The sequence below is a fragment of the Ursus maritimus genome, unplaced genomic scaffold (genome assembly GCF_017311325.1).
Source record: "Ursus maritimus isolate PB19 unplaced genomic scaffold, ASM1731132v1 scaffold_19, whole genome shotgun sequence".
Taxonomy (NCBI): domain Eukaryota; kingdom Metazoa; phylum Chordata; class Mammalia; order Carnivora; family Ursidae; genus Ursus; species Ursus maritimus.
In genome coordinates this window covers 48,676,423-48,683,027 of record NW_024424341.1, presented here as the reverse complement: position 1 = coordinate 48,683,027, position 6,605 = coordinate 48,676,423, and the positions used below count along the sequence as shown (strand labels likewise).

The following is a 6,605-nucleotide window of genomic DNA, read 5'->3' as shown; positions in this document are numbered from 1 at the left end:
ACTCGTCCAGGGCGCAGGCCTGGCACAGCGCGGCTGGCCAGCGCCCGCAGCGGGAGCAGGCGCCGGCGGCGCGCGGCCGGGAGCCAGGGCCAGGCGCTCGGCCGAGTGCACCAGGTCAGCGCCGCCGGCGCCCGCGCGCCTCCAGGAGCTTGAGCAGGTGGCGCGCGTGGCGCGAAGGCCTCGGGCGCGTAGGCACTCCTCCAGTAGTCGAGGCGGCGGAGATCCGCGTACAGCACCACCTCCTTCTGCGAGGCCAGCTGCAGGGGCCGGCAGCGCGGCAGTGCGCCCCCCTCGCCCCGCGAGCCCAGGCCCCCGCCCCGCGCCAGCCGGCCCGCGTCGCCCCGCAGGAAGTTCATGAGCACGGTCTCCGCCATGTCGTCGGCGTTGTGGCCTGGGGGACAGAGGGGCAGCAGGTGAGGTGGGCGCGCCACCTTAGGGCAGCCGGGACCCAGCAAGACGGGGAGCGAGAGTGGCACGCCGCGTGCGACCCGGCCACGGAGAGCCCACCCCCAGGACCCAGAGAGAAACGGGGAGGGGATGTGCAAAGTGGCAGAGTGGGTGACCAGGCGTTGGAGACCCCTCAACCCCCAGACCTGCGGGTCAACCAGGACCCAGAGGGTGCAGAGGGGGTGCGGAGAACAGCAGGGAGGGCCAGACAGGGCCGGGAGGACCCCCAGGCACCACGGGACAGCCAGGTGGAGGCTAGAGGTGGTCACAGTGAGAAACTAGAGGGTAACACACACAGGCTCCCGGGGAGCCACTCGGGTGCCCTCATTTGCCACCCACTTATCGCCAACCAGGCCCTGCGCTAGTTGCCTTTTCACGACGGTAGTCAAAGTGTTTAGCGCTACAAATATCATCTCAGTCTCAGAAGTGGGCCTCCCACTGCAGAGAAAGCTACTGCAGTTGGCTTCTGATGGATGCTACCACTTCCCTCGCCTCCTTGTGAGAAGGGAGACACAAAGAATGTCATTTTTTAAAATGCAGGGAACCACAGCCCCCGGAGAGTACCCCCACCCCTCTCGGTGCCGGGCCCCTCGGCTGCAGGGCCTGCGCTCACCCGTCACGATGTGCGTGGCTCCCACGAGGCGCGCCCCTTCCTCCAGCGCGCGGCGCCGCAGCACCCCGCAGAAGGTGCAGCAGGCACGGCTGCGGCCGGTGCCGGCAGTGCTGCGGGCCACGGCGTCCATCGTCCAGCCCCCGAAGAGGTCTGCGTAGGCCACAATGGTGAGTGGGAGGTCCCAGCGCGCCGCCTGCCGCCTCACGGCCGCCAGGCGCTGCGTCCCGGTAGCCCGATGCCCTCGTCCACGGCCACCGGCGCAGCGGACGCCCAGCGGGCCGCGAGGCTCGCGCAGCACGTGCGCCAGCACCGTGGAGTCCTTGCCGCCGGAGCGCCGGCCACCACGGCGCCGGGCGGCAGGCGGCGCCGCCAGCACCGTGTGCAGCACCTCGGCCTCGAAGGCCGTAGCAGGCGGCGCCGCACAGCGCTTGGCCGGAGCGTGAGCGGAGGCAGCCCAGCGCGCCGCGCATAGGCGCACTGCGGGCGGGCATCGCGAGTTCGGGCGGGCTGGGAGAATCGCTTCTCCTGGACCGGGAGAGGGAAGCAGGTTACATGCGGATTCCGGTTTGTGGGGTTTGCAGGGTTGTTGCCTCCGGGAGGCGCCTGGATAAGCGCGGAGTACACCCACTGCCTGGAATACTCTCTAGTACTTGTGCAAGCTTGGCACCTTCAAGTCTCAGCTAAGTGTTCATTATTCATTTGTCCATTCAACAGGTATCCTTTCATTGCGTCCCATCTATCCAACATGCGTTAGGCCCTGGGACAGCAGTGATCAGAGAGACGGTTACAGGCACCAAGTTCTAGTGAAGGAGCCAACCGATGGGTAAGTAACCAAGATACTTTACAAATATAAGGAGTAATATGAAGGAATTATCCTCTGAGCTGAAGCTGGAAGGATGAGGAGTCAGGTATTGGATCAGGGTGGGAAGAATGTTCCCGATAGAGTTAACAGCAAATGCAAAGACCTGAAGGGCAGGGCCTGTGCTCAGTTGTTTGGAAAGTAAGTTATGGTTGAGGAGGGGAGAGGATCCATGGCTTGGAGGTTGGCAGGGTGAGGAGTTTGGATTTCATTCTGAATGAGATAAGAACCATTGGATGGTTGTAAGCTGTGGAGTGGCAGGACCTGATTCACATTTTAACAAGATCCCTCCAGCCGCTGCGTGTGAATAGGGGGTGGAGAGTGGAGAGGAACGGACAGTGAGGAGGCCCCTGCAATGCCCAGATGAACAATAATGTGGCTTAGGGCTGGAGCAGAGGCACTGGAGGTGGAGAGAAGTGGTCAGATTCTGGATCTCTTCTGGAAATAGAGCAGGTGGGACTCACACAAGACTTGGTTGAAGCGAAACAGTAGGTGAGAAGCAGAGAGGACTGACAACTTCAAGGTTCTAGCCTTGCACAGTGGGGCCCTTTCGTGGGAGAAGGTGGGGAAAGAGGAAGAATAGGCAAATACTGTGAGAGGCATAGGTTTAGGCCAGGGTATCTGTCATTTTGTCTGGGCACGTAAATTTTGAGGTCCTTTGCTCTGGAGTCTTTCCTGAACACTGGGCTGGGTCTGGCGCCTTTCGGGGCTCCCAAGGCCGCCTGACGCCCCACACCAGCCCTGATCACTCTAGGTTGTAACTGAGGATAGAGGAGGGTGCGCTGGAACCGCCCTCAGGTTGGGGGTGGAAACGAGAAGGAGTCAGAACCGAGGCGAAGTCCAAAGCTGATCAGCAAGGACACCAGCTGCTTAGGGCACTCAGCCCCGAGGGTCGCCAGAGACAGGCGTTGGGAGATCACGAGAGGAGTGCCGTATCCAGGAATGCCTACCGGAATGCGTGGGAGAGTAATATAGGCCCTCACCTCCTACACGGGAGTACGACAAAGGGCGGGATCGGCGCGCGGAGAAAGGGAGCACTCACGTGTGAGAACCCGCGCGGAAAGTCAAGCTCGGAAAACGCGGAAGCGGGTGAAGGGACTACGATTCCCAGAAGGCTTTGGGTTTACCCGCCTACGACTCCCATTGCGGGTGGGGCGGATTGGCCAGAAGCGCCTAGTGCTCCGGGACCAGCTGGGCACACGAAGCCTCCCAGTGACGTGGCCTCCGCCCACGGCTCCCAGAGCGCTCCGGAGCCGACCGGCGTCTCCCGTCTGCGCCTGCGCAAAAAGAGGTGGCGCGTCTGGTTTGTAGGCCGCCCTCGCGCTCTGCGCTTTATTCTAAAGAAGCAATGAATGCTTTTTAGGTTTTCTGCCCTTTTGGAGTGCGATGGGATTTGAGGTGCGGGTGGAGAGCTGTCGGGGTTGGGGGCAGAGGATAGGGGTGCAGGGCGAGGCAGCACGTGCGCTGCGCAGATTGCAGGGACTGGCCTTGTCGCCCGGGACACGGGGTAGGCTTTGCGCGCGCCGCAGGCGGTAGGAGTGGGTGCGGGTGCGCGCCGGCGCAACCACGGGACGGCCTGCAGCGCGGCCGGCCCCGCCTGGCCATCGGCAAGGGCCGCGGGGGCCGCGACGAGGAGGGGCCGCCCCCGCCAGCCAGCGACCCCGGGTCTGCGCCGGACCCCGCCGCCGGGCAGTGCGGGGCGGCCTGTAAGGAGCGCTGTGGATAAACCCCCTCCACCCGGGCTTCAGTGTGAGGTTGAGAGGGGGACGGACGGGACCGGTTACCGGTGACCCCGCAGAAGCTGAGGCCGGGACTCCTGGGTCTGAGGGAGGAGGGGTTGAGACGTGGACTCTTGGATCTAAAAAAGAGACCTGAACAACTTCCCATTCCCAAGCCAGTGGGAATTAGGGGGCTGCTTACTTAGTACGGCCCAGTTCTGGGCGTGCTTAGGGTAGTCCAAGCCTTCTTGAGCACCTACTGTGCGTCATGTTTGCCTGTAGTGGGATTAGCAAAACCACTTGACTTGGTGGGCGCTGGTGGTTTATAGTAACCATGATGCTTGTCTTTGCTGTGCGTACTGCAGACACCACAGGTCTCATTTCACCCAAACCACACACCATCTCATTGGCCTGAGGCCGTAACTGGCCTGAGGTCTAGCTGGAGACGGATCGAACTGGGGTCTCAAAACCAGATCTGCACCTGGAGCTCTTCAAGACGGTGGATTTGCTCCCCACCCCCACCTGAATCTCTCCTGGTGGGTGAGGAGCAGCTGGGTGGGCTCCCCAGACCTCAGATTATGGAGGCAGAGCCGGGTGAGCCTGGGTCGGTGACTTAACCCCTCTGGTCTTCAGTTTCCTCCTCTGAAATGGAATTACACCCCCCACCCCCCATCAAAGCGCTGTTGTGAGGATTTGGTAGTGTGCTCAGTATTATGGTGGCCAACTTTGTGGGTCATACTGCATTTTGGCCACCAGGGGGCTCTGGGTTTCTGATTTGCTACCCTGCACTTGCAGGAGGGTGTGAGGCTCAGAAAAGCTTCCTGCATGACCCCTAGGGAGAGACCTGGCATTCTCAGGCCCCCCTCCAAGTTTGGCTGGCCTGGTCCCTGGTTAGGAATGCCCTCCCTTTGCCATCTTCCTTCTCAAATCCTGCAAGATACTTCTGGAAGCCTTCCTGACTCTCCCTTCTCACCCCCCCAGCCCAGGGCATAGGACTCCTCCCAAGCCCCAGCCCCTGGGTCCTCCCTTCATGTGTGCCCGCCCACACTCTGGGTCTTGTCCTGCCTAACTGGACTGAGGTTTGAGGGCAGAACTGCCACCGCACCAGATTGCCAGCATCATTTGTTCAATATGCATTGAATCCCTAATGTGTGCAGGGGCATTTCTAGAGATTGTTGGGGGAAAAAAAAAAGACAGAAAGCTCTCACTCAGGGCTCCCCGCCGGCTCAGTCGGTGGAGCGTGCTACTCTTGATCTTGGGGTCGTGAGTTCGAGCCCCACATTGGGTGTAGAGATTACCAAAAATAAATAAATAAACTTAAAAAAAAAACAACCTGTCTCTCTCATGGAGCTTACAGTATTGCGGGAGAGGGGCAATAGACAAATCAGGATATAATGTGACATCCCCTCTGAATAAGGGGAAAGGGTGTGAGGGGGCGCTATTTCAGTCTGGGAGGTCAGGGCCTTTTGGAGAAAGTGACTTGAACAGACCGAAATAAAGCAAGGGAGGTTTCTAGCTGGGACGGAGTATTTCGTGTCAGAACAACACTGCCACTGAGCAACTGGAAAGAAAAAATAGACCTATAACAAAGCGATCTATTTGAAGACATCAAAGAGCTGCCAAGGCGGCCAGGAATCCACAGAAGCTCATTGTGCTGCAGGGGCCAGAAGGCTGAGGAACCGGCAGAAAGCCTAGGCTAAGACGCTGGCGATCTGCGCGGAGTTTCAACGGTGTCATGTGACAGGAGATGGGATGGCGTCTGGGACTAGGTGGGCAGGAAGTCGAGGGGCCAGAATCTGGGGTGAAGGGAAGAGCGTTGAGGTCAGCCAGACACGGTGTTCCTATTTTCCCCTGGACAGTTTCATGGAACCGGGTCAATAAAGTTTGGGGTTCAGGGTCTCATACAAAATAGAGGCCCAGTAAGCACCTGTCAGGACCCAAGTAAGGTCACAAATTAGAATAAGGGTCATCTGGAAGTAGACCCACCCCCAAAAACCCCAGAACCTGCTTCAAACACACTCAATCCCAGAACAGGTGAAGATCTCTGTTGGCTTGCCAGAAAACAAAAGTAGGGTAGCCCTAGTCACTGAGCCTATTTACGCTTATGTTGATTAAAATTAAATTTAGGGGCACCTGGGTGGCTAAGTCAGTTAAGCATCTGACTCTTGGTTTCAGCTCAGGTCATGATCTCGGTCCTGGGATGGAGCCCCGTGCAAGGGCTCCGTGCTCAGCAAGGAGTCTGCTTCCCTTCTCTCTCCCTGACCCTCTCCTCTTAGGTGTGCTGGGAGAGGGTGTCTCTCTCTCTCTAAAATAAATAAATCTTTAGGGGGCGCCTGGGTAGCGCAGTCATTAAAGCGTCTGCCTTTGGCTCAGGGCGTGATCCTGGCATTCCGGGATCGAGTCCTACATCGGGCTCCTCCACTGGGAGCCTGCTTCTTCCTCTCCCACTCCCCCTGCTTGTGTTCCCTCTCTTGCTGGCTGTCTCTCTGTCACATAAATAAATAAAATCTTAAAAAAAAAAATAAATAAATCTTTAAAAAATTTTAGTTTAATTCAAAACTCAGTTCCTCGGTCACACTAAACACGTGTCAAGTGTTCCATGGCTGGTGGCAGCCATAGCAAACCGTGCGGACACACTCTTCCCATCATCACAGAACCTTCCCTTGTGCAGTTCTAGAGATTTCGAGAATCCAGGGGGAAAAATTTCCACCCGAGCCTCAGAAAATCTCTACCATTTTTCATACAGAAATACCTGACCTTCAGTTTAAAAGTTTGCCAGGGGATAGGACAAAATGATGGCATACCAAGAGAAAAACAGCATAGACGTGATCCCAGGGGATCCAGACGCAGGCGTTTCAGGCATGGACTTGACCCGTCGTCACCGTGCTCGAGAAAATAGACACTAAAATGGAAAATGCCGTTGTTGAATTGGAATACATTTTAAAAAGCACAAGGCAGGGTGGAGTAA

General features: G+C 58.1%; 1 pseudogene; it reads right to left on the bottom strand.

Moving 5' to 3' along the window:
- LOC121103537 overlaps nucleotides 1-1,551 on the bottom strand; it is a 2,521-nt pseudogene extending 970 nt beyond the window's left edge.
- Nucleotides 1,552-6,605: the final 5,054 nt, after the last annotated feature.